We start from the raw sequence: 26,529 nt of genomic DNA on the forward strand, positions 1-26,529 counted from the left end.
ACTTATAGAAAAGAGGGATGAATGAGCTTGAGAAGACAGGGGGTTTGTAAGGTGGTGGGAGGGATTCAAGGCGGCAATTGTGAACATTTCCTCCTCTTGTTTTCCCTTCTCTGCCCTTGAGGTAACCACCCAATTGTTTGTGGAATACATGCAACACATAGTGTGCCATGCATTTTTAATGACCCCCCAGCTTTCATAGAGTCCCTGATTCACTTCTCGTGAGCTCCCAGTTTTTATTTAGTACAAAAAACTCCTACTTGTCTACTCTGTGATCAATATGTGGTGTCTTGGAGTGAGGCAACGGGTTTTAATATGATTTTATGAGATCAGATAGCTTCCTTTGATCCCCTGCCGCGATTCGTCTGATCTCCTATATCCGACAGGCCCCAGCGTTCATATGCATATTACCATCTAGGAACACAGAGAGTGGGGAAGAAATATGCGGGAGGAAAAACAACATTGTCCCTCTTCGAGGAAGTGTTTGTTAACTAGATTTGATATAAAAACCTTCAGGTGTTGTTATTGTTGGTGGTGTTTTGTTTTAGCTGGCGCTGCTGCTTGTGAGAAGTGCACATCAAGCAAATTAACACTTGCAGCTTTGTCCTTAATTGCACATATGAGAAAAACGGTGGCTTAGGGAATGTTGACGTAAACTGGGTTTCATTTTGTGTTGTTTGCTGCTGCTGCTGTTTTATCATAAAAAACATGTAGTACTCCGATTGAATAATCTTGGCGGTTCAGTGTGTAATAGCACATTAAAACCTAACAAGCACTTATGCTTCACGTGGAAACTTTATAAACCAAAGATCAGGGACTAAGTGTATCTTAATTACTTAGGCTGACGTGACAAAGAGCAGTGTTAAGTTTTTTAAAGTGAAGATAGAATGGTCCATGAAACAAAAGACTGCCTCCTAACTTATAAACTTAAACTGAATTATATCCTAAGTGATTGTTTCTACCAAGAGTTTTTTAAAGCTTTCCAACTCATGATATGTACCAGCAAGCAATAAAAAATTAATTATTAGTATGCGTACTTTTGCATATTTTCATAAAAAAATTATAAGATTACAAGAGATCCAAGTTATAATATCAACTGGCTTTGGTACAGTAAGTACATGGAAGTAAGTAAGTAAGTACATTTTGTGTGTATTTTTAATTTATCTTGGTTTTTGGGATGATTAGAACCTCATCAGTATAAAACAAAAAAATAGGCTTTGAACAAGACTTAGTTTTTGAGTATAAAGCACTATCTCATCTAACAACCAGGGTCTATTTTATGAGATCTAGACTCTTTAGAGATTTAAGACACAAACAGAACAAATTGTTTTTGAACCTCTGTTGTTTTCTCTGTGCAGTAATACTAAATCTCTTTGTGGATCAGAGTTTACAATGTTAGAACGATGACAAAGAAATAAAACCATCATTGCCAAACAAACCAAGGTCACATTTGCTAAATATGGATTACCTATACATGGATTCACCTACAGATTCCTGCACATACACACTTTACTAACAAAATGGTGTTTGAAAATACTACAGAAAAACAAAAAAGATCACTTGTTCTGCCTCTGACACTTCATGATTCATCAATTCTGTGTCCATTCTTGGGTTCAGATGTTGCACCCTTAGAAACAGCAAAATTGTCTGCTGTATCTCAGAGTGCTGGAGGTAATGAGGAAGTGATAGCATCGCGGTCTGCTAGATGGGATGAAAGAGAGACCACAATAAAGAGGAGAGGCTGAAGTAGTAAATATCCCCGGGCCACACAGAGCAGATACTAATTGTGTTCCCAAACTTGAGCGCAGTAAATAATAAAATTTTAATTTCTGGTCTTGTCATTGCATTTTCCTCATTGATGTTGAGATGGACGATTCATGGTGGAGGGTGGAAAACTTCTTATTTATGTTCAGTAAGCCTTACAGCAAGAAGGTCACTGGTTTGAGCATCACCTGGGGAGGGGCTCGAATAGTGGCCTTTATGTGTGGAGTTTGCATTCTTCCCTGGTACTCTGGCTTCCTCTCACCATCCAAAGACATTCATGTTAGATTCATCGGTTACTCTAAATTGTCCCTAGGAGCAAATGTGAGTGTGAGGGGTGGTTTGTCTCTCTGTGTTGGCCCTGCAATTGACTGGCTACCTGTCCAGGGTGTACACTGCCTCTCACCTGCAAATAGCTAGGATAGGCTCCAGCTTCCCTATGACCCTGAATTTGGAATAAGCGGTATAGAAAATGGATGGATGGAGTTAGTACATAAAGTTTTGCTTAATAAGATCACCAAACAAAAGTTAAATATCAGGGATCTTCTCCACAATGACATAAGTAACATAGGATAATATAACTGCTGCTTTACATTGAGAGAAAATTTTCCTATTTTGGCACATTTTAAATTCTTCTCTCACTGCAAGTGTTCTCATGTGGTTGACTATTAAAGGAACCTTTCACAGTCTTTAGACCAAAATGCAAACTTTTTAAATCTGTACGTAAAATATCTTTCCATGTGATCTGCTTCAAATGTTCATGGTACATATCAAACATACTTATTTGCTGCTTGCTTAATGCTTGCTGCCACTACTGCTGCTACTCCTGCCATGATCGTGGCACATTGCCGGTTTTTTAAAACCCTGCATCACCCCAGTATCTCCCTATAGTTGACTTAAAAAACATGCATGCGCAAGGAGTGATGGAACAGGAGCCATAACCGCCAAATTACAAGGCTTGATAAAGTTTTGATGCATCAACTTATGAGCTGTCTTCTTCAGAAGCACTTAGAGCACTCTGCAAAATCTTAAACTGCCCCTCGTTTCTTTATGTTCTTCCATCCATCTTCTGCAAAAAATAGATGCAGTAATTTGTGAACACATGTAGAAACATAAATGAAAATAAGACTATATGAGACAAAAACAAAGTTTGTAAAATGACCTTGAAGGTCTGAACTCTCTTTCTTGTAATTCCTTCAAAAAAAAAAAGTTCTTCAGGCTGTTTGAAGGACTTTCCAAAGCTACATTTTGGTTGTTGGCTGCCTTTTGTTTTATTCTCTGTTAAGCCAATCCCATGCTGCTTCAATAATGTTGAGGTCTGGGCTGTGGGGAGGATTCATCACACTGTAAGACATGTTGCCACTGATTTTCAGTCCAGTTTTGTGCCATCTGGTGTATATCAGCCTTTTGTCTCAGTTTCCTTTCCTTAGGAATGGCTTCTTGCCAACCACCCGTCCATGGAGACTGTTTCTGATGAGGCTTCAGTGAACAGTAGGTGGATCAACTGCAGAGGCAGGTGCATCTAATGGTTCTTTAGGAAACACCTTGTTGGTGCAAAATACTGTTTTATGACTTTCAAACTATGTTTTCTGTAGCATTTTTTGTTATGTAGACACAACACTAGTTTGTCCACTGAGTTATGTACCTTTTTTTAAGCAAACGAAAATCATCATGAAGCATAGAAATCAAAGAGCAGTGAGTCAACATTATCACTCATCTGAACACTCTACTGGAAACATGAAAAGTCCAATATAACATTATTTTAGCTTTTCCCTGAATTATTATAAATGTAGCCAAGATTAAGAAACTATAGCCAGTGATGCAGTTTTTAAACTGCACGAGAAAGAGGATTGTTTGCCTCAGTAACATGTTTGAACTCCGTAACACCTCTTTGTATTGTCAGCTCACTTGTGGCTCACAGGTGAAGATTCCAGTGGAGTGCTCGCTCTGGTTCACAGAGTCAGTGACACTTTGAATTACTTTGAAAGTAAAACTGTATCACTGAACTTCCTTTGTGAGTGTAGCTGCCGTCAGAGGAAACTGTCATATATTCAGTTAATCCTTTTCATATTTAGTCAGAAATGTAATAAATACAAATAGTAGTTCATAAATGTTCAATAATAAGTAAGTGGTTAATATTTAAATAAATCCATGTAATAGTATGTAATTTATCTGGATAACATTTTATAAAAGAAAGGGGGAACCATTTTTTTGTTCCACTTGTTCACATTGTTGCTCGGGGATACGTTTAATTTGACGCACTCCCAGAGCCACATGAGGCGTTGTACATGTGATGTCTGCAAGAGACAAGTCACAAAGGTTGAGCCAGAAGATGGAAATAAGTCCTTTTTCTAAAAAGAAGCTGTGAATATATCTTTATTCCCTTGCAGTTAATGCAGCCAATGAGGTACAATATTTGACTTGTTTTTTCAATGTTATTTGGTTCATCATTTAAATGTCATGCAACTTTGATGCCACTTAAGCCTTTAATTTTATATTAAGGCAAAGATTGCCCTTTATTATTTCTTATGAATTTCTGTTTTATTTATGTAAGCCCTTTATTTTTTGCTTAAAGTTTATTTGAGTTTGTATTTCTTTCTTAGTTCTGATGGCATAATTGGGGCAAACCAGGATCATTTAAAGTCACATTGAAGACACTGTCCTACAATAAATGCCCGTGAAAACCCAAGAACGATTTCGAGCTTGATTAAACTTCGAGGGAGTAACAGTGAGTGAGGTGAGAAGTATTAAACTACAAAACCAACTTTAAAGAGAAGCTGAAAGCATCTGCATGAGAAGAAAAGTTTAATAAACTAAACTTAGACTGAAGTTAGACTTACGAAATACAAAAGTTAAAAAACTATTTTCACATTTCTTGTACAGATTTCTGTTTACTTTGCATGCTAAACCTGCTCTGCTATAAGGTCAACAGATCCAAAAGGCTGTCACAAAACATATGTTTGCTTTAAATCAAGCACAATTCATTCACCACATAAACTTTTTCTCTCTGCACAGCATCAACATGGACACTATTTCTGCCACAAACTGAGAAATGTTTCCTCTCCTTGTTTTTTTTTTTTTCTTTTAATACTGGCAATTTTTTAAATGAAGAGCCATTCATCTCCATCCACTGGCAAACAAATTCAAATAAATCAACACTTTGCCCAAATATAAAAATATTTGTGTTGTGGGCAGATAATTAATGACCACAGCTGCTCTAATTAAAAGCCATCTGAGTTTCATTAATCTTGGTTGTTGAGTCCCATCGTTTCTCAAAGTGGACAGCCACGCCTTTCTTATGCAACACCCAGTGTCCTTGGGCTCATTTTTCAGGTGATTTGGAAGACCACTGTTGCTTTATTAGCATCATAAAGAAACATGAAAGCACCATTAATTATGCATTTGCAGATGGACACAAAGAAACTGATTATGACTTTTAATGGGAACATAGTGTGTGGAAACTGGGTTTGAAAATGTGTCTTTTCTTTTCTGTTCAATAAAAAAGATAAACATAAACTGATATTCAATCATTTCCCCCAGCCAATTAAAAGCTACTTTTGATTCTCTCATACTAAAGTTAATTCACAATTTTAAGCTTCCTAACACAGCTCATAAATACAACCAGACACATAAAAGACATGAACAAGTTAACGGAAACCCCTGCTTTTTTTTGCACGATGAACCTTTGACAGAAAAGAGGGAGGCGAAGGAAGCATATGGCGCTAGACTGCCATAAACCGGTTTTATGAAAACGCCTGGAATGTTTATTGAATTTAACGGTACCAAAGGCACTAATGGCTCATCTCATTTTACTAATGCTTGCTTGTAAATCTCTGCAGGCAAAATGACATACACAGCTTGATTATCAAAACTGTTGATAGAGGCTGCATTTAACTGCTGCAGTAACATCTGCTTTGCTATAAAGAATGCATCTTCCCTACATGTTCCACATACAGTTTGTACAAAGCGTTGCAAATAAGAAAAGGGAAGGTTGAAAACAACTGTGCTGTAGTGTTTTTTTTTTTTTTTTTTTTTTTTTTTGTGAAATTTAATGTGTTACATGACACAGCCAAGTCTATAAGTCACTTAGCTGACCTGCAGATAACTAATTATTATAATTGCTGAAAGGATAAGTTTGCAGTTTTAGAGGGCTGGTTTAAAATATAAGCAAGAATCCTCTTATTTATATTTAAATGTTTTTGTGGTAGTTCATACCAAACCTTTTCCTCTGGACAAAGTTTTCATTTAAATTTACATATAAAGTTAGTTTTCAGCTAAACCTCAGTGCATCAAGTTTTTTTTTTTATTAATTATATTATGTAATTCCAAAATTGCAAATATGTGAATAATTGCATTTTTCTTAGCCTAAATATTGAATATAACAGGACAAAATCCACTCATAACCATGACTGTTTATGGTTATGTTGACTGAAAAAAAAGTCTACATTCAAATGACTCTTAGTTTAACTAAGCAAGGACCACATAAGTATTTATTTTTTCTTTTAAGATTTAAATCAGAGCGTTGCAACTTTCAGTGCTATGACTCAAACACCAGCAGCCGAAGTTTCGTTATCGTAACAGTAATGTCAGCAGTTCCCTTGGAGACAAATTCATGTGTGTGTAATCTCCTCTGTGGGTTCGGTTTTCAGAGTCTGATGTGGAACAGACTGTCGTGCTGTTTACGTATGTACAGAGCTGATTGAAACAAAAAGTAGCAGCATGACACGTCTGTAGCAGCAGCAGAAACTAAAGCATGTGTTGGAACCAGTGTCTTCTTACCGTGTGACAAAAAAGGGCATCGGTGGAAGAAAATACCGGTGTCTGAATGTCAGACCGGGAAGTAAAGGTAGGCTGGGTTTGTTAAGAGTTTTGAAAATGATCCAACTGTGAACCACAGCCGCAAAAAGGTTTATGGCGGTGCAGCTGGAAAAGGTGTTGTATAGATCTCAAACATTTCACTGTGAAAGTTAATAGCTTGGCAGAAATACATTCTTTTATTTATTTTAGATCCTTTTGAATACAGTTATCCACATTTTAACTTGGCAAGAATTTGTTTTTATTGCAGTCGCAGTATATAGTTTTTTACCTGATTTGACTTTTATGTTACCTTGATTTAAAAAATGAGTACTGGGTATAATACTATAATACTCCACCACATTTCCAGAACCCTTTTTAAACCAAACTTTTGTTTAGGCTTAAATTTATTTTCTATTTTTAAACATCTGTTTATAATTTTTCTCATTTCCGTGATGAGCTGACATAGAAAGAGGGAATTTTCTACCCAAAGGACTTCAGCTTTGGAATACAAACACTTTCTCTTCATATGAGTGTTGAAAACTTAGCTCAGCTTTAGTGTAACTTAAGAAGGTTTTAGTGGGATGTGGGACAGAATATTGGATTTTGTCGATCATCTTAGTTAAACATATCAAGAGACAATTTTTTTTACTTTTTTTGTTCAGCTCAATTGAACAAAGCATGTTGCAGTCCTCAGATGGGCGTGTCATTGTAGTTTAAAGATGAGAAAAAATGCAAATCTATGTTACCTGTCACACAAAAATGCCTCCCGGAAATCTGCTCTTTTTCTGTTTCATAAATATATCAAGTCTTAGGATATCACACTATGGTATTTTTTTTTCTATTATTGATTGATTGATACAACTGAACTAAGACAAATAAAAATTTATGTTTTCTTTTCTGTTTTTTTACAATATTTATAATGTCTTTATCATCTGCTTCAAATTTCCCATTCAGTTTAATCAAATATTTTTTTTTTCACTTTATGGGTCAAGCTGTAATTTAATGATAGAGAATAAATATTTTTAAAATAATTCATTCAGAAGTAATGCGAGTTCTGAGAATAAATCTGTTGAGAACACAAAGTCATTTTACCTACCATAAGCTCCTCTAAAAGAAAACCATCTTAAACACGTTATTGCTATTTCAACCCCCTTTTTTCTGCATTCTTAATTATTCATTTGTTCATGTGCAGTACATAAAATTGTAGACAGTAATCACAGGGGCAATGGCCATTAAGCCCTAATGTGGCTAATGTTTGCCTAATCAAAGTTTTATGGACGGCAATAACTTGGAAATAACATTTTTTTAATTATCCTTTAATTTGAAACATGATATTGGTGCAATCTCTCATTGCTAGCAAGACCAAAACAATAACAATCCCCGAGGGCACCGTTATTGTTTTACACATTATAGGTAAGAAAGCAGGGGTGAGCACACAACCTTTTTTCTCTCTTTTTAATATTATATGTATGAAAGTACTCAGTAGGTGTAGGAAAATTTGTCTTCGGCTCAGTAAACATTAGGACATAAAAAAACATCAAGACTGATTCATCATGCTATTGTATTTCTTCTTTTTTTTAATTTTAGGTCTCATTTCATGGTTTAATTTTGTGTGATCGCTTCATGATGATTATCCCAACGCTGCAACATTTAGAAACAACAAAGGAAAGAAGTCCCAAAGAGCTATTTTATTGTTCACTACATCAAACATTGATCATCATAGTGCTTGTCTGATAAATATTCTATCACAGGTTGGCTGAAAAGTTTTCTAAAAGAGGTTAAACTGATTTTTTTCTTTTATCTAACAACCAAAAAATGTTATTGCAAGGTCAGTACTTTTAATTTATGCAATATTATAAATCCCATAAAGTCTACCCCTTTTTAAATACCCTAATAATAAATAATAATAATAATAAATAATCTTTTCTTTCCACTTTCTTGATGAAGAATACAGTATTTACCCCTTTCACAGTCCCCACCACCCAAGCACAGACGTTTGAGTGAGTTTATTAGTTCAAAAGGATTGTTATTCTAATGTGAAAATGGAACTAATGGTGTGCCAGATGCTTTTTGCACAATTATCTAAGAAAACAAGTCTCAAGACAAGTCGTGTTATTATTTGGTCATTTCTCAGAGACCCTTCAAAATTGCCCAATTATGTTCTATTAAGGCAAGGCCAACCCTGTCAATCAATGGAGCAGTGTTTGCCCCTGCCTTCAAAGACAGTCCACTCAAGATTTAATGGCTCTCAGAAGTTTGCAAAGAGGAGAGTGTTGCTCAGTCTAATAAAGTTTTTTCTACTCAGGAGCCAGACATATCTTGGAAAGTAATCAGCCTGATTATATATATATACATATATATATATATCATACTGGAAACTGGAAAAGACACCTTATAATATAGAAGCATGCACCTCAGATTGGAGCTGTTTGTGCATCTAAACTGCTTTGTAATAATTTGACTATCTTGCAATTGCCCGTGTATGTTGTGATTTTTAACTTGTTCAAGGGCAATATATCAGTGGAGGGTTTGCAGTACAAAGCAACACACACTATACACACATTTGACTACATTTACATAAGGATTTTGAACTGCAGGAGGCCTTGATTGCTCATAACAGAGCTGCTGAACAAAGAACATAACCCATTTATTGGCTCAATATTATATCTTTTGTATTCATTCATTTTAATTGTCCATTTTGTTTCCTGACGACTTGCGTTCATACATTTTCCTTCACTCAGCACATTTACATGAAACTTAAAAGAAACAATGTCTTAATCTAAAGATACACTATATATTGTCTGCACAATATCAGTATCATGAAGTCAACTGCAATATCAAAAAGATATTTAGACTTGAAAATGGAACAAACAGGTGTATTAATAAGGGCTGCACTGAAGTTCTTTTGTGCACACTTTATAACTAGCATGCATGCAGCAAAGGATTTCATAAAGCTTAGTGTAGGGTTTCCTAATGTTGTGCAGCTGGAAGCAAGACCAAAACTGGGGCTTTAAAATGCATGTAAGCATGTTAATTCAATGGTGATTTTGTGAAATTTAAGCATTCAAAGCAGACTGACATACCCACATAATGTAATCTGAGCTGCGCTGCACCTAGCTCCACATTTTACATCTATTTGGAAAAACAGCAAGGCACTGGCATAATACAGCCACATCTTTCATAAAATCACTTTCATTCACAAATTTTTCATACATATATAGCACATTTCAAAGATTTTGGGGCTCTCTTTTAATAAAAACATGTTTTTTTTATTAGCATCATTTAACAAAAACATTCAAGTAACACAACAGTGTCTGTGTCATAAAACTGGCTTTACTTATATACATGTACTTTATAAAGAACTCCCACTGAGATGCACAATGTAACTGGGTTTTAGATTACAGTAAGAGACCATGTAAAATAAAGTCTAATCTATTTTTGGACTCAAGCCTTACAAGACGTAAATCTTTTATGGTCCCATCACTCCTGATGGCAAATATGTTGTGCCCAAAAGTAATTTTGTCTCATGCTGTTCCCAGTTTGCTAAAAACTTGTACTAGGTCAGCTCCAAACACGTGCATCACCACTGGGAATTTTTGGCATCCTGGTTGTCACATTTGAGCAAAACATCTGTTGTTTCATCGGCCTGACCAAACCCATTCCGTCACAGTAAATTAGGAAAATGGGAAACAGCATCACCCATGAATTTAAGACCATTGCCTTATTGGCTTTGGTCATGCATTAAAAATCAGCAGTAATTTCATGAGATTTACAACAACAGCACACTTGTACATATTCTTTGTTTTACTGAACAGTGAGAATATGGAACAGCTATAAATGAAACCTCTGTACTGTGGCCCAATGCTGCAATCAGTCTCATCTTCCTGTATCCACTTCTCTCCATTTCTCCCTTTGTTTTTATCTCTCACTGCCCCTCTCTCTTCGTCCTACATCTCCCTCCTCTCTGTCTGACTTTATCTTGTTTGAGAGCCAGCATATGTCTCCAATAATTTCCTCCCAACCCCCCTCCCCACTCACCTTCCCCTTCCTCCTAGATTTCCTCTCTTCCCCTCTGTTTCTTCCCCAGTTACTCCTTCATATCTCCCAGTTTGACTTGAGCCGTGACTGGTGCAGTTATCAATCACAAAAGCCAAGTCCTGTCACCGGCGACTGAACCCAGAGGCGCCCCTCTTCCTTCACTCCCTCTCCTTCTTTTATCTGTCTCGGTCTCTTTCCTTTAACAAATTTGTTCCAGTTAATAAGCCCTCCCAAATGACCCCCTCTTCCTAATTAAGCACAGGCAGCATGTAGGGAAATATGATACTTAATTAATGATGAGATAAACTCTCTCCCAAGGCCCTGTCAGAAAACCATGACACCATGTTTGTCGGTTTGAAATCAAATTAATACACTAAAAGACAGAGAGGAAGAAGTGATGGGTGATTTTGGTCTCTTTCTTCTAATCTGACAGACGTACACAGAATCTGGATTTGGATTTTGAAATCCATCCATTCAGTTGTTACTGGCTTGTTTTCTCATATCAGTCATGCTAAATTTTCTACAGGATCAGCTTATCAATAAACTCATATTTTATTCTGACAAGTCATTCATTAGCTATGGGTTGAAGTTTAGATGATTACAAAGTGAAATAGTTCAAACTTTGATCAATGAAAATAGACTCATACACTTACAGTATAATTATTTGCAAACAGCCAGGTCTGTCATCTAAGAGCTGAAGGGAAGGGATTTAGTCAATTAGGACCTTTCTTAGCATAATTGATTAATAATGTAACAGTTGTATAGCCACATCTAAAGTAACAAGGTTATGAGAAAAGGTTATGGAAATGAAGAGTCCAGGTTTGAAAAGTCCTGTGCCTGGTCTGGATGGTCAAAGTTGATTTCCATATAGGCTCAAAAGTCAAAAAGATTTTGTGGTTTTAAATCAATGTCTGGAAACAATTTCTGAGTTTGTATTTGTATATCAAGCTTTTCCGTCATGTGAAGAAAACCTTCCACAAAAATGTGTTTGTGAATGTGTAGAAAAAGATTAGTATGTGCTAGAAATGCTTTTTCAAACATCTGTTAACAGATGAAAAGCAAAAAAAAAAAAAAAAAAAAAAAAAAAAAAAAAAAAACTGTGTGCAAGACTCTGAAGTTGCAGATGTCATTAAACCTCTATCTGATTGGACAGATTAAACTGTCCAATCAGAGATCAGATGGCTCGTTGTACTCCAGCACTTGTATAAAGCTGTTCTTTTCAACAATCCGGTCGGGGATAATGTCCTTCATGATAAGGTAGAACACTGCTTTAGTATATTGTACCATTTTCAACCCTTTCTTTAATGATGCGCAGCACATGTAAATGACTTTAGCATTGTGGTTCGTTTCAGTGCAAGAGGTGGGAGCGGCTTCCTAGTGTAGTCTAGGTTGCAGGCTGCAGTTTAACTCTTTGTACTGCACTTTATGGCACTGCTGTAAATGCTTTAAAATTTGAGTCCAAACAAACCATGTGCAAAAAACAGGGCCACCAGCTTTTCTTCAAAAACTTGACTACCATCGGTGTTTTTCTCCATTTTGCCGTTGTATAAAATAAATAATGTAATATATCATTTTAAAACTTGCCTTATCCCACAGCCCTATAGTGACTATATGTGTTTTATCAGCAATTAAGTCAATTATTTTGTAAATAAAATAAATCCTGAAAACAAAATATACAATGCTTTATCCAAAAAGGCATCTTAAAAAGCAAGTGTGTTTAATATGCAAACCATTCAAATATTCAAATGACTTACAACAAAGGCTCCTTCAATCACAAGCAGCTTTCTTATGACTGTCCGCAAAGAATGCAACAGACATTAACTGACAATAATTTATTCCCTCTTATCTCTTTACCCTTTATATGATGACTGTGTTTACAACAAACTTCAATTTCTTTAATCATGTCCAACATCTCAGTCTTTTATTATGGTTTAACAAGCATTAATTAACGGCTGACAAATGAAATCACATTTAATAATGCAGGGACAATATTTGTCCAGAACATATGGTGTATGTTATTAATATTCAGCATCAATTGTCACATCCTGTCTGGTAGGGCTTTGCAGAATTGGGTCATGTTGATGTGAGTGCAGCTTTAAGTAAAGTTATGAGTGATTTGTTTGCAGTCGTGATCTGATATTTAAAAACTCATTTATAGCCACGAAGACGCAGCATTTTTAGCGATGCAAGGGTGACGAAGAGCAAGAAGAACATAGGGTGCTAAAAATAGGCTTGGATATAATTGTGACTTCCTGTGTTCACATATAAAAATATGCATTTCATTTAGGGATTTTTGTGAAATATTAATTCCTCTTCTGTGTTGATGGTGAGACAGTGACAACACGTTAAAATACCCACTAACAGCAGAGAAGAAACAGAGAAAAATACAAATAACTAACAAGACGAGTATCACAATGTGTTAAAGCGTTTAAGCTTAGCCAATAACTTTGGATCTTTTTGAATAATATTTTGTATTAAATTCTTAAGGGGTCACATAATGGATTTAAACAGGCGAACAGGTATAAGCCACGCATTGGAAAAATACGGCACTGCCCTATTCCGGCTATAACATTACATTATTAACACATCTTTAGTTATTTAAGTCTAACTAATGCATTTTCTCAAACCCAAACACACAGCGGGCCAAAATGAAAAAGTGAAACAAGTTGAGGGCTGGCTGGTTCAGTGTTTACTAAAAACTTTTTAAAATGACCTTATTGCATATACTGAACCTGGAACTAACAGAGCTTATTAGTTGTTGCCTGAAACACAACATTAATCATTAAATAAATAAATAAAAAGTCTGTTCATATTTGTTGCATTTATTTTTAGGACCCTATATGCATTTTTTCCTAGAGTAATTTCAAGTGAAAACATTTTCTACAGAACAGCCAAAATAATTTCCTCGTTTGACAAATCGAAAGCCCTGTAATAGCAAGAGAAAAAAAAACTGCACTGAAGCTCAGTTTTTGAATATATATATATATATATAGCAGTCATAGTTCATAATGAAAGTTATAGATACTTGTGACATCACAATATGAAATTAGACAAATTTTAGTGCCATCAAAAACTGATCTATAATCAACATTTTTTTCTCGCTTACAATTTTTCTTAAAAACTTTTCAAAACTGAAGCTGAAAGGGTCAACTCTTCTACCTTTTGGAGCCTTTGTTTCCTGTCCAAGGCTCTCATTAATAAAAAAGCAATTTACCCTTTATAAATCACAGACTGCCCTGAACACACCCAAACCAGCTATAAATGGTCTATGCAACGGAAGACATGGATGTGGCAACAAACAAAGAAAAAGAAAAAGTTTTCTGACACAGAAATTGAAGTGCACGTGGGCGAGGTGGAGAGGAGTAAAGAAATGTTGTTTGGCGGCCACAGTGGCAGAGTCACAAATAAAAGAAAATGCTGCGAGTGCAACATGTGGATGTGTGGTCTGACAGTCTGACAGAACTGTAGCAGAAATAAACTAGAAGCACTCAGAGAGCACAGACCTCTGCCAAGATATTGTAATTATTTATTATTTTTTTCCAGTGGTTGCAGGCATTATTTTTGAGTTAGAAGCTGTAATGGCGAAATTATCCCTATCTCCCCATAGCAAGGTTTCTTCATTACCTATACCACTTCATCCATTAAGAGTCGCAGGGAAGCTGGAGCCTAAGTCAGAATTTTAACAGGTGAGACGTAGGGTACAACCTGGACAGGTCACCAGTTCATCGCAGCTATAGTAAGGAATCATTTAAAAAACAGAAGTAATGATTTAAAAATACCTGGATCCAGATCGGATCCACAAAATCTAAAACAAAATTTATGAAAATCCATCCATTACTTTTGTAAAGTATGTGGTAAAGAGACAAACCAAAGTCCCCAAAATACACAACCTCCACTTCAGTGGAGCTAATAAAAAAAAGAAGTGGTTGGACCTGAAGGTGGAGACAATAAATAAATAAAGACTTGCCTCCCACCGTCAGTTTGTCTGCAACTGGAGGAGGAGGATCAGACACAAGCTCACACGGTGGACCAGAAGATGAAGGAGGGAGACACTGACTTGTAACTACAGATGAACGCGGTGAAGCTCTACTACATTTTATTTTATGTCACGGCAGTGTAAACTACTTTGTAAACATGTAGAGAAAACATCAGGCTGATGTGCTGTATCTTTCAGTTATTCTGCAGTCAGGGGTGGGAGGTGGTGAGGAGGAGGTCCTGACCCGACGAGGGAGATGTGGTTCCCAAACTCCGGCTCAGTACAACTGTGTCCAGTGCACATTGTGCACCTGGGGGAGATGATCGTGTCAATCAGTGGTACAGGCTACAACCATGATCAACTTACCCGTTAGCTGCAACACAGACCAGTCTTTTTCTCTGCTCCAATGTTTGAGATTTGAGTTGTATTATACATTTTTTTATAGATGCACGGTATATTGGCATTAACATCAGTATCGGCCGATTTTTTTAACATTTTTTAATATCGGTCCGATAAGCAAAACTGGACCGACATTAACAGCCGATACTTATTTTCATATAATTACTGTTTGTGTGTGTTGGAAGGAGTTTGGCCATGCGGCCATGTGACAGAGATGCAGCACTACATTGTGGGGTGTAAGTGAAGCTAGAAGCAATGTCAGCTGTGTGGTAATCTTTCACAGTGTCAAAAGAAGATACTCGAAAAGCAGTATGGAATATTTGCAAAGTTGAAGTGATGCGAGGAGGATGCCGTGTCAAATCATTCAACATGTGTTCATATTGAAAGATGTTTATGAAATAGTTATGGCTGACTACAAGCTGCAGTACAGATAACATTACTGGTTTGAATGCTTATGATAACGTGGATCTAGAATTGATGTTTGGTGTGAAGTGAAATTAAATGATGCAGTCTGGCTGCAATTGATCACCTCACCACCTGCACTGTCAATTTTCCCCTTCTCCAAAATGTCTGTACGCATGGGTCAGAGTTTACATACAGACATTTTCCCGTCACGTTTGCATTTATAGATCAAAACTTTTGCGTGGCGAGTGGCGTATGCCACTTTCAGGCCCCGTTTTGTGCGTATACCACGTTTATAAATGACACCCCAGATGCTTGTATCTGACGTGGTGCTTCCTTTCAAAGTATCTTGTGTAGTTGTGTGTTCTTTTACTACAGTCACACTGTCTTCATGCAGAAGACACACAGCTTGTCCTTCACATCCACAAACATATATTCTTTGCACTGGAAGTGCATTGTGGGACTGACAGTATTGTGGTGGTGCATGCACTCTATCAGCGGGCCAGTTCTAGTAGTGATTAGAGATGATCATGCAGGCTGAAGGCAATTCATATTTATATGGGCCTTGCGTTTGACACATATGCCCTAAACAAATATTTCAGAAAGTCATGGAAATGCTGTTTCTGTTAAACAATGTAGTGGCAAAAAGGCCAAAAATATGACGTTTGAGCACCTGACAGTGGGTGCACACTTGTAAAAAGGACACTACATCCATCACAAAGGTAGCTACTGACCTGGTCAACAATAAGCCTGCACAGTTAACTAAGCAGCCAGTGGTGGCAAATGGGAGGGCAACTAGCTTCTCTTAGAAATCAGCAAGAAAGAAATTAATGCTCATATACAGAACGAAGATATTTTTCCGGGAGACTGGAGTGGGATTTCTAACAGCCATGTAGATCAGCAGAACTGGCTTAATATGAATATGAAATCCCTTGCTGTATACATTTCCTTTATACATTACAGAAAAGCACAGAAGTACTTACTAGTGCTCCTTGATACCAGTCAGCAAAATCCATAATTTCTTCACTGTGTCATTTTGTCGACATCATAATTCTTAAACAGACAGTGTAGTTGTAAACTATTTTTACCAAGTTGGGCGCTGCGATTGTCTTGCCAATTGAGCTTCTTGCTGCGGAAATCTGTCTCGACAATGACAACTACATTTTAGCTCTTGTTCCCCCTGATCTTCAAATCAGATTTACACTGACTACCTTTGATATGTGCAGAGTGAGTGTTTGCATCCCTGTGGACTGTGAGAAAAATAAATAAACCAAAACTATCACATCCACAAACAACCAACAACAAATCTGACATATTTACCATAACAGCCTTTCTGAACTTTGGTCTAAATGAAACACATCCATAAAATAAGTGTTTGTTCTGCACCGTCCTTTGAAGTTGGATTTGTTTTTGCTCTTTAATGATTTCTTTCTTGTGATGATGATGGAAGCCGTGCTGACACCTTCTTTTGCTTCATCAAGTTCCGCTGCACAATTACATGAATTTACTTTCAATAAATTACCATCTTTGCATACATCAGTCAAATCATCCAGCTGAGGCATTCGCAAACAATATGCATTATTAATTTCATTGTCAGTGTTTATTTGGTTAACTCGTAACCGACTTGGACAGCCCATTGCCTTGATGATGCATTTAAAAGCATCAGGGTCGGATTTTTAAAAGGAAATCAGGGGATGACATGCTTCCACATACCACTTCGCTCCCTGCTGAGGCCACAGAGGGAAAAAGCCTGAACTGCAGCGAAAGACCAATCAAAAACTCAAAAGATGCATCATGAGCTGCTGCAGTCAAAACAACAAAATCAGGGAGATCAGCCACATCACAGCGATTCTCAGTGAGTGGTTGTTTGCACTGATTGACTACATTTCAACTTAACTTTTTACAGTCTACAATGGTTAATTGAACACATATCTAGTATTCATAAAAGAAAAACAAGAATAAAGATGGAAAGTTAGGACTAATCTGTCATTAAAGTTAAAAGTTTAGCTAAAATAACATTTCAGGAATTAATCCTACACTAATAGCTAAATAATCTGTTTGGCATTGGCAGAGAAGATCTGGCAAATATTTTATCGGTGCAATCTACAAACTCAACTTTGCTCCTTACCCCACAAAGTGTGGCTCCATTTAAAAGGAAATAAACTGTCCTTCCAACAATTTAACATTTGTGACCAAGGAGCATTGTTACAACGAAGAAATAATTGACTTAACACAAAATTTCTGAATTTGTGTGCCAGGTTTTCATAGGCTAATAATTTATGTGAGGGGGTTTTCTGTTAATACAAAAACTAACACTTTCAGTATAACGGTTCAGGTTAAAGATTTGTTTATTTTTTATAGGAAAGTTCTCTTTATTTAACCCTTTATCAAGCGTGGTCATTTTGGCAAAAACACCTGTAATATGACCGCTCCAAATTAGAATTACTGCTGTTATTGAACTCTCTGGATTGTAAGTACAGGCTTAGGCTCTTTGTAAAGGTAACACTCTCTAGTTTCACCCACAGCAATCAGAATCACTGTAAGTATTACTGATAAAAAGTTATACACTTTAGAACAGTGGTCCCCAACCCTGGTCCTCAAGGCCCACTATCCTGCAGGTCTTCGATGTCTCCCTGTTGCAGCACACCTGATTCAAATGAATGGCTCATTAGCAGATTTGTGCAGAGCTTGTCACAGAACCATTTAATTTGAATCAGGTGTGTTGCAGCAGGGAGACATCTAAGATCTTCAGGATATTGGGCCTTGAGGACCAGGGTTGGGGACCTCTGCTTTAGAACACACAGAAAAAAATATTTTTCTCGCCTAACCTGTACGGACAGAATGAGACCAATCTTGATGGGAAATATTGATGTTTGACCTATAGAGAGCCCTCAAAGGTAAGAAAAGTCAACATTTAAACTTTCTGCTTTTCTGTAAAAAAGGCTTTAGTGTTAGCGTTGTGGTTGTTGGGTGTCAAAATGGTTTATATCATCGGAAAGACGAGACTTTGAGCTTTCATTTAATGTGTATATTGTGGGCATTCATGATGGAGGGGCTTGCACACATGGCTGCAATGTTGTTGATTAGTAGTCATGTACCGGGACTGATACGCCTGCATTGTAAGGTAAGGGGTTAACCAATTTAACCCATAAGAACCCGACGTGACATATTTGTCACATACAGATTCTGAGACATTTTGCTTCAATTTTTGGTATAAACTTTGCTTAAAATCCTTCTTCCTGTCTTCTGTCCCCTAATAGATACCCAGAAGCAGAAAACCACAATATTTTTAAACTATCACATGGTAATAAATGGTAGATACCCCCCCCCAAAAAAAAAAAAAAATTTTGTTACATTTTGTTAAAGGGCCAAATAAAGACCCCATATTAAAAAAAAATTGACTTTTCTTATAATTTTTTCATGGGGCCTTTATGGGTTAAAACGGTGATGGACTACAACTGAATCAATGAAAAAACTGAAATTGGAAGCATATCAGCAATTCCCAACCACAGTGAAAATCCAGCAAAGGAAAAGTTATAATCGTGGTACACTCTGAAGAGACATGCCTGTTAAACTAGGAAATAACACAGCAAGTGAAATCAAATCAGAGTAAGGAAGCACCATATGAAAGTTCCATGTTGCACCCATCCATTCAGCCCTAAGGGCACCTGGAGGGTGCTCCAATGGCAGCTCTCATCTGCCATCAAACTATTATCCCAGATGACAGCTCTTAGGTTCACTCCTAGCTAAATTCCAAAGTCTTGCTCCAGCTTATGCTGCACAGAAAAAAGGAGGACAAGTTTTGCACCATCTTGCAAACATTTCAAATGATTATGTATTACAGCAGTCATTATGAAATTAACAAAAACTGAGGGAATTGTATGTTTGCATATTATTAAGGAAATCTTTTCTGTATAGAGACATGATTTAGTAGTTCTTTTGTTGCATTTTTCTGAAAAACAACAGAAAATATTTTGTGATCCAACATATTAAATACAGAATAAAACATTTTTTGTGCCTTCTGTAATAGTTTTCAAATCACTTCTTTTGAACAAAAACATGGAAATATGAGAAAATTATGATATTCCATTTACCGTGACAAACCAAAAGCCAATTATCTCAGCAGAACATATACATATAAATACAGTATAGTTTAAAAAATGACCAACTTTAAATCAATCATCAAAACAAATGGGTCTGATTAATTTTTTGTTAAATAATAGTTTAAATAATTTTTCACAGATGACAATTTGCACTGTTCTGATGTGCAGTGAGTGCTTCACATTTGTATAATCTTTAAACTGAATTGCTTTTGTTTTTTCCTTTCCTGTGTCATGTTTTCTGTCATGCCATCAGTGTTTGATTCTATGGTAGATGAGTGCTTGGCCCAACAGAGACACTAAAATAGAGCAGGGACTCGTGAATTCCTACTTTATCTGCCAGACCTAATGATAGCATCCACCTGCTGTTATATGGTCACAGCTGGAACAGCGTAGCTTCTATTTGGCCCTTAGTGCACACTCCCTCTCCTCCCCTGTCTCCCTGTGCCTACCTCTTTGCTTTTTTCTTCATGGTTTACCCGTTTTCCTCTACAGTCTTCCTCATTTTCATCTTATTCATCAACCAACTTCTTTTCATTGCCATCTTTAATCCCATCTTTATCCACCTCTGCATTCAACACCCTTCTTCAGCTTGTCCTCCCTGTCTTTGTGGCTCATTGCTCTGATGCTCTTTTTATGGTCAACAGCCATGAGCTCCTCATCTGAGCAAGTATGGCCTCATGTGTTTCGAGAGGGGATGAGTAGATGAGGGAGTGAAGGCCCACAAGGTGTCCATACAGCCAAATATCAGAACAATATGTCACACAGCTGCCTGATGACCTCAACCATTCAACCTTGTAGGGCTCTGACTGTGCATCTTCATCCTGAGGGCAGTTGCAACATAGAGGCAATATGTCTTTTTCATACTGCAAAGATATTCCTACTTTGTTATCAGAGGATTTACTGGTAAGACCAAAACAGTCAGAAAGACAACGTTAATGTTTTACACTTAACATATATTCCTTATATATTTAGAAAAGCTAACAAACATCAAGTGTCACTTGCATATGAGGTCATTGTTTCAATCAGATGCAGAGCGCTATAGTTACAAGAACACCGTTTTGGTTTGGTTTGGTCTCATCACTCTTCGGCACTCTCTTTGTTTACAGTAAAAAGGTTTGGTGAAACTCCATCACAGTAAAAAGCTTATCAGAGTAATTATTGGGAAAGGATTCATGCAGTTTTAATTCATGTCTCTTGCTGAGTTGATAGTGTTTCCCCTTGTGTGTGCAAAGTTTATAATGTCCCATTTTATGCGAAGTTTACAATGTTCCCTTGTATGTGCACATATTTTAGAATATTTCCCCTTCTATGCACAGTTTACAATGTTCCAATCATCTGTGCATAGAGTTAATAATGTTCCCCTTTTGTGTGAAGTTTATAATTCATCATATCATAGGATACTTTAATGAACATTAACACCAACTGAGTAATAATGTAAAAATTAAAAAAAGAAGCTATCTGAGGCTCTGTTTTCGAGTAGGTACACTCTTAACCCCTTAAAAATCCTCAAATATTAAACATTACAGAATTTTAATGCCACCGTTTAACAAACATGTTTTTAATGTTCTTGGTTTTGTCACGTTTCTACTAAGTTGGATAAAAAACAAAAACAAAATCAAACCTACTCTTCGATGTATTGCTTCGATTTGCCATCATCTTTTGCGAAATGAGTTCTGGGAGAAAACAGGCCTCGAAGGATAGCTCACCAGCAGCTCCCGCTACTGGCTAAGTGAAGTGTGGGTTTGTGGGGTGAATTCGGAGGCGCCTTCCAACTATAACAGTGCTCGGCGTGCCGCGTTGATGTATGTAGCCAATGAATCTGCACTTTGAAGTAAGTGGACCCTGAATTGGGACACAGCTTAGAATGCCCCTCCCTCACCCCACTGTGTGCGCAGTTTATATTGTTCCCCCCCTTTGTGTGTAGAGTTTAGAAAGTTGTGTGTGTGGAGTTTTCACTATCTTCCAAATTGATTGAAATCTGTTATCTAAACAGACAAAAGAAACAAAACAAGCTAAATAATTGACAGATAAACGAAAACCTAAATGTTTAACTGCAATCCTACATGCATGATAATTTGGAGAACACTATGATCCAGTGCTACCTGAGGGCGACTAGTGTTTTAAGTTAACTTGCACCTGACGTGCATAGAGGTCTCCAGATTCTATAAATATAATTAGACAAGTTCCTATATGTGACCAAGTGCTATTTTTCCAGGACAACACAAGGATAAACTGGAACAAGAGACTACTATATTTAAAAGAACTATTTATTTATAAACAAAATAAAATTCTTTAAAAAACTGTAATGGTCTGGATGGTGGAGATATTTATTAAACAAAAGGGTGAAAAGTATTTCTGTACTGACAAATTCTAGACCAAAGAAATGGACCAAACAAAAGAACCAAAATAAGATTATGCTATGTTTGGGTGGGCTCGGTCAGGGCAGGGTTACAAACCATATTTGCATGCATGGTATTAAAACAACCAAATGATAATCCTTAAAACACAACAAAACACATAAAGAGACCCCTCTCTCTTTGGAACCCCTCCCTTTACTTCAGTTCAATGTCGAAATAAAAACCAAAAGAGGTCCACCCAATGGATCAACTGAATAAATACAGAGAATAAGTGGGAAAAACAGTGGTTAACATCCTGATGCTGAGCCTAATAAAAGAGCTGGTCAAAGCACAGGCACTCACTCCTTTCTCTCACTTGTGCAGGTGGATGGTGACTGAAACTGTTTAAAACAATTTATTATAAGAACCCAATAAATAGCAACATGCCAATTCATAAAGGACATAAACTACTGCTGCTTAAGCATACCTTGCATCCTGACTGCTTTGTTGAAGCCACTATGCAGGGTTTTGTCTTGAATGTTCGATTCTACCACACAAAGGCCTCTGCTGCATGCTGCTCTCAGGTGTGGTGCATCAGGGAGAAAGACCTAAGTGAATTCTCCGCCCCCTTTTATAGACCCCGCCCCCTTTCCTCAACTCTGCCCTCCTTTTTCATTGAGGAAAATCATTCTGAAATTACTCCACAATTTGTAGATGCAGATTTTTTGCAGATTACTGAACCGCTTCTCACTTTTGAGACTCAGCCTCTCTAAGATGCTCTTTTTATGCTTTTTTTTCTATTTTTATATATATATATATATATATATATATATATATATATATATATATATATATATATATTTAATCGTGTTCCCTGTTCTCAGTTGATGTAATTAGTTCCAACATGTTCTTCCACCTGTTTCTTTTATGCTCTTCCTTTCATCAGACACAATGAAACACTCAAAGTTCGCTCAGCTAACTTATAATCAGGCTCTATTTAAGCATTAAAAACCAAAGGAAGCTTTAAAGAGAAAAGATTATTCTAATGAACAGCAATCAATAAAAAGAATAACACAGAAGGTCACCAATTTCATGGTTCAAGGTGAGTGAGAATTAAATTGTTAGATTTTAAAATAACATTATATCCTGATTTCACAGCACAGCATCTCCTGAGTTGTACAAAAATAAGTACAAGATACCTCGCCTGATATGACCGCTATTAGCTTTACCACAAGTAATACTGAGTTTTGCAGTTCACCCACTGCAGAACCCACCCATGCACCCATGTCAATGCTCAGCGTGCCAGTATTTTGAAATTATTTGACCACGTCTGAAGAAAGTTTTCTTTTGATATATTAATTATACTCTATTTTCTACCACAGAACCATTGAGGATACACTCAATTTTCATTAAAAAAAAATAACTATACTTAAAGATAAGTGAACAGCAAGAAGATGTTTAACAGTCTCAGTCAAATTTCTCAACAAGTCTCACTCTTTGTCCCTTTTTAATCCCTCGTTATGATCGTCATTTTTCAGCTCAGTCGAGGAACCCTCACCTGACCACATTTCAGACAAGTGATCTCCAAGGAACCTCATAGCAGGTGTTACTAGACAACTTCTGACTGACTTTACTGAGGAAGATTTGAATTTGGACTAAAAATAGGAGAAACAAATCATTTCTCAAAGACAGTCTGAAATTACTCAACAGCAGAAGAGGGGGGAAAAAACTCATACACGCAGCTCAGGCCCGTCAACAACCCAAGATGTCCTCAGAGAGAGGCACCAGCTTGACAACATGTCAATAGCACTTTGAGAGCTTCTCTGCGAACACAGCTCTTTGGGAAATCTCATTTACTACAACAGTTTCACACAAAAAAATGGCAGCAAACAGTTGATAAATGCAGGGAAAAAAAGAGCAGTTGATCTTAGACTGCAGGAAGACAATTAAAAAAAACAAAACCCTAAAACAACACTTCTTTGTTGATCACTGTCAATGCGATTACTGGACCAGACGGTGTTGTCTAACTTAAGGCTGCTGACGCCCATCTGTCTAAGATCTTACGCTTACAGGAAAGAAAGAGCTTTCCTTGAGTTTAGCCTCCAGTTCGGCTACCTCTTATATCTGTCACTCATAGACCTCTCAGAAGCTGACAGGATGATTGAATACAAGCCAATATTAACAGTGACAACTTCAGCCCCAGTTAAGCAGACCTGAGCAAACAGAGCACTGTGGCATGCAAGCACAACACACAAACACAGCTTTCAGTCAATCTACAGGCATCCAGACAACACGGAAAAAGCATGGAATTGAAGAAGAAGAAAAAGAAACACATCTTGGGTTTATTTATATTAATGTCTCACATAACAGCTTTAGGTTTGTACAAAGTGGTATTTGTAAAAGGCAGGCAGAACATTGAACAATGTGAACAAGGTGCTCTTTTTATATGAAGAACTGTATAATAGTGAATATGCATATTGGAGCATGTCTTGCAATTTCCATATTTAGCTCCACACCCTTAGGTGGTTCTCTCAGTCTCCAGGGGCGACAGCCACTCTTGAGTGTGATTTGTCCCAGGGGCTGTTACACATGCTGAATAAACATGAGCTTAATCCTCCTTCCGCTACACTTGTAAGGGGTCAAAGTTTGTATTTACAAGAACAGCAAATCCACTTATAATCAACACCTGTTTTGGGAATAACCCTCATTTCATACACTACCTATTATAGCGGAAAGACCATTTCAGTATTGTCTTTATGTAGCTACATCACATTTTACTGATATCAATCTCAATATTTTTTTAATTACCACTTACTATTTTATCCACTAATGCATTTTACATTTCAGAGAATACGACGACTTTTCTCTTTCAGTCATACATGAAATACTGTGGCTTACAACTGTAAATGTATTTACACTAAGTGTTGCTAAACACAGCGCTTAGACTATTAACTGCTTTAATCTTCATGTTCTTCTCAACTTGCAACCAAGTATTTTTCCTTAGAGACACATTTTCCTGAGGGATGTAAAAACCTTTTATCATGTGCAGGGCATTGCCAACAAAACAGCAATAAATGAATTGATCAGAATTCAGAGGATTAAAGGAGGGTGTGATCCATATAACCCCCACATCTTAAAAAATGGGTCAATGTGTTGAGATTTGACAATTTTAGCATGTGTTTTTAGCACACCTTTGAGGGGTAGACCATGATATCCCCCGCAGTGTTCGTGCTCTACTTCATGGCCAAATGAAGGGTAATGACTTGAAATATGACATTTTGGACAGATGTGGGGTCTTGAACTAGGATTTAGATAAATCAACTGCTGAAAGACGTTTTATATAAGATTTGTTAGTGGGAGGAAAAAACTCATTTCTGCTGAAAATATAACATTGAATATTTAATTTCCTTTTGAATTTGCTTGTCATATTTAAAGACAGTAAGAAGAGTAGTCAAGAAGAAGAAAGCCAAAGACAAGTTTGCAAGTCATCTACGGTCATTGTCCTCAGTTTTTCATTATCTTCTTACACACAATGTAAAAAAAAAAAAAACATTTCCAACTTTGCTTTACACAAACTTTAAGGTTTTAAACAAAAATGCTAAGTTAATTCAAATGAATCCCTGCAGATTCTAAGATTGTGGCATTAATAAGCCATTTTGATGTCAATTAGCGCCCAGGATTAAATGAGGAACCATATGTTGCACAGCAGAGAAATTACATCAGGAAGGACATAAAACCAGTTAACTGGCATTGCCTGTAAAGGTTTCATCTGTCTTCCACCACCAGCAGTCTATTTACTTTCATCAGGCTTCTTCTGTGTCAGATCGCCATTTATTTCTGGTTATGTCTCATCCTCAGGATCATTTTATGGGCAAAGTGGGAATTTGATCTAAAAGGCAGGTTGTTTGGAGAAAACCTGACTTAGGATCTCTCCAATATTTCCTCAGGTAAAAGCAACGGTTCAGATCTGTTGAAATGAAGATTTTGTTGAGATAAAAGATTGGATCTAATAGTATCAATTTATTTTTGAGTTGGTTTGCAAACTCCCCACATGTGGCATCTGATGGTGGACTTAGTAAATTTAATTCATTAAAAGATTTGGTGGTTTTAACAAGAAATCTGGGATTGTTTTTATCTGTGTTTGAGAAGTGGGATGTTCTTGCCTGTTGAATTGTATTATTGTAGATTAACAGTTATGTAAAATTTCAAGATTGTAAGTTTTGTTTTTCTCCATTTCTCCATTTAGTCCTTAAAGTTTTCGTTGTAAATGGAGCTGCTGGTTCAAAGATGAACTTCAGTCTGTTGTTAAAAATGATCAGCAATAAAATCATATGATGGAGGTAAAATTTTAGCAGGAGTTATGTGTATATTGTCAGTCAGTTTGTAGCCGCTTTAGAAGTTATGAATCATTTCCTCACACTTCTCACACAGGCGTCCTGTTGACTTAAACTGCTGATGTTAAAGAATACATCATATATATAATCATTAATCAATCTTGACATGCTGGTTTTGTCCATATCTAGAGTTTGAAAACAGCCTGAGTCCTTATCAGCATAAAGTCTTTTTCATTCCTTTGAAACAATTTTAAAGACGTGACATGATTCCCTGTTGCCAGTTTTAGTCTTATTGTCAAACATACAGCACAAGCAGCGTAAGCAACCCAGTTTAATTGTCATTTTTTTCAGTGCAAAACTGCCTCTTATTCCTCTCACCAATTAGA

General features: G+C 36.8%; 1 protein-coding gene across 1 annotated transcript in view; it reads right to left on the reverse strand.

Moving 5' to 3' along the window:
* LOC121628086 (teashirt homolog 1-like) overlaps positions 1-22,455 on the reverse strand; it is a 152,785-nt gene extending 130,330 nt beyond the window's left edge. Inside the window, exons 1-2 of the mRNA XM_041966988.1 lie at positions 22,418-22,455; positions 22,297-22,383 (exon numbers count right to left, since the gene is read on the reverse strand). The gene's annotated coding sequence lies outside the window, so the exon portion shown is untranslated. The remainder of the gene's footprint in view (positions 1-22,296; positions 22,384-22,417) is intronic.
* Positions 22,456-26,529: the final 4,074 nt, after the last annotated feature.

This window comes from Melanotaenia boesemani, chromosome 17 (assembly GCF_017639745.1).
Source record: "Melanotaenia boesemani isolate fMelBoe1 chromosome 17, fMelBoe1.pri, whole genome shotgun sequence".
Taxonomy (NCBI): Eukaryota; Metazoa; Chordata; class Actinopteri; order Atheriniformes; family Melanotaeniidae; genus Melanotaenia; species Melanotaenia boesemani.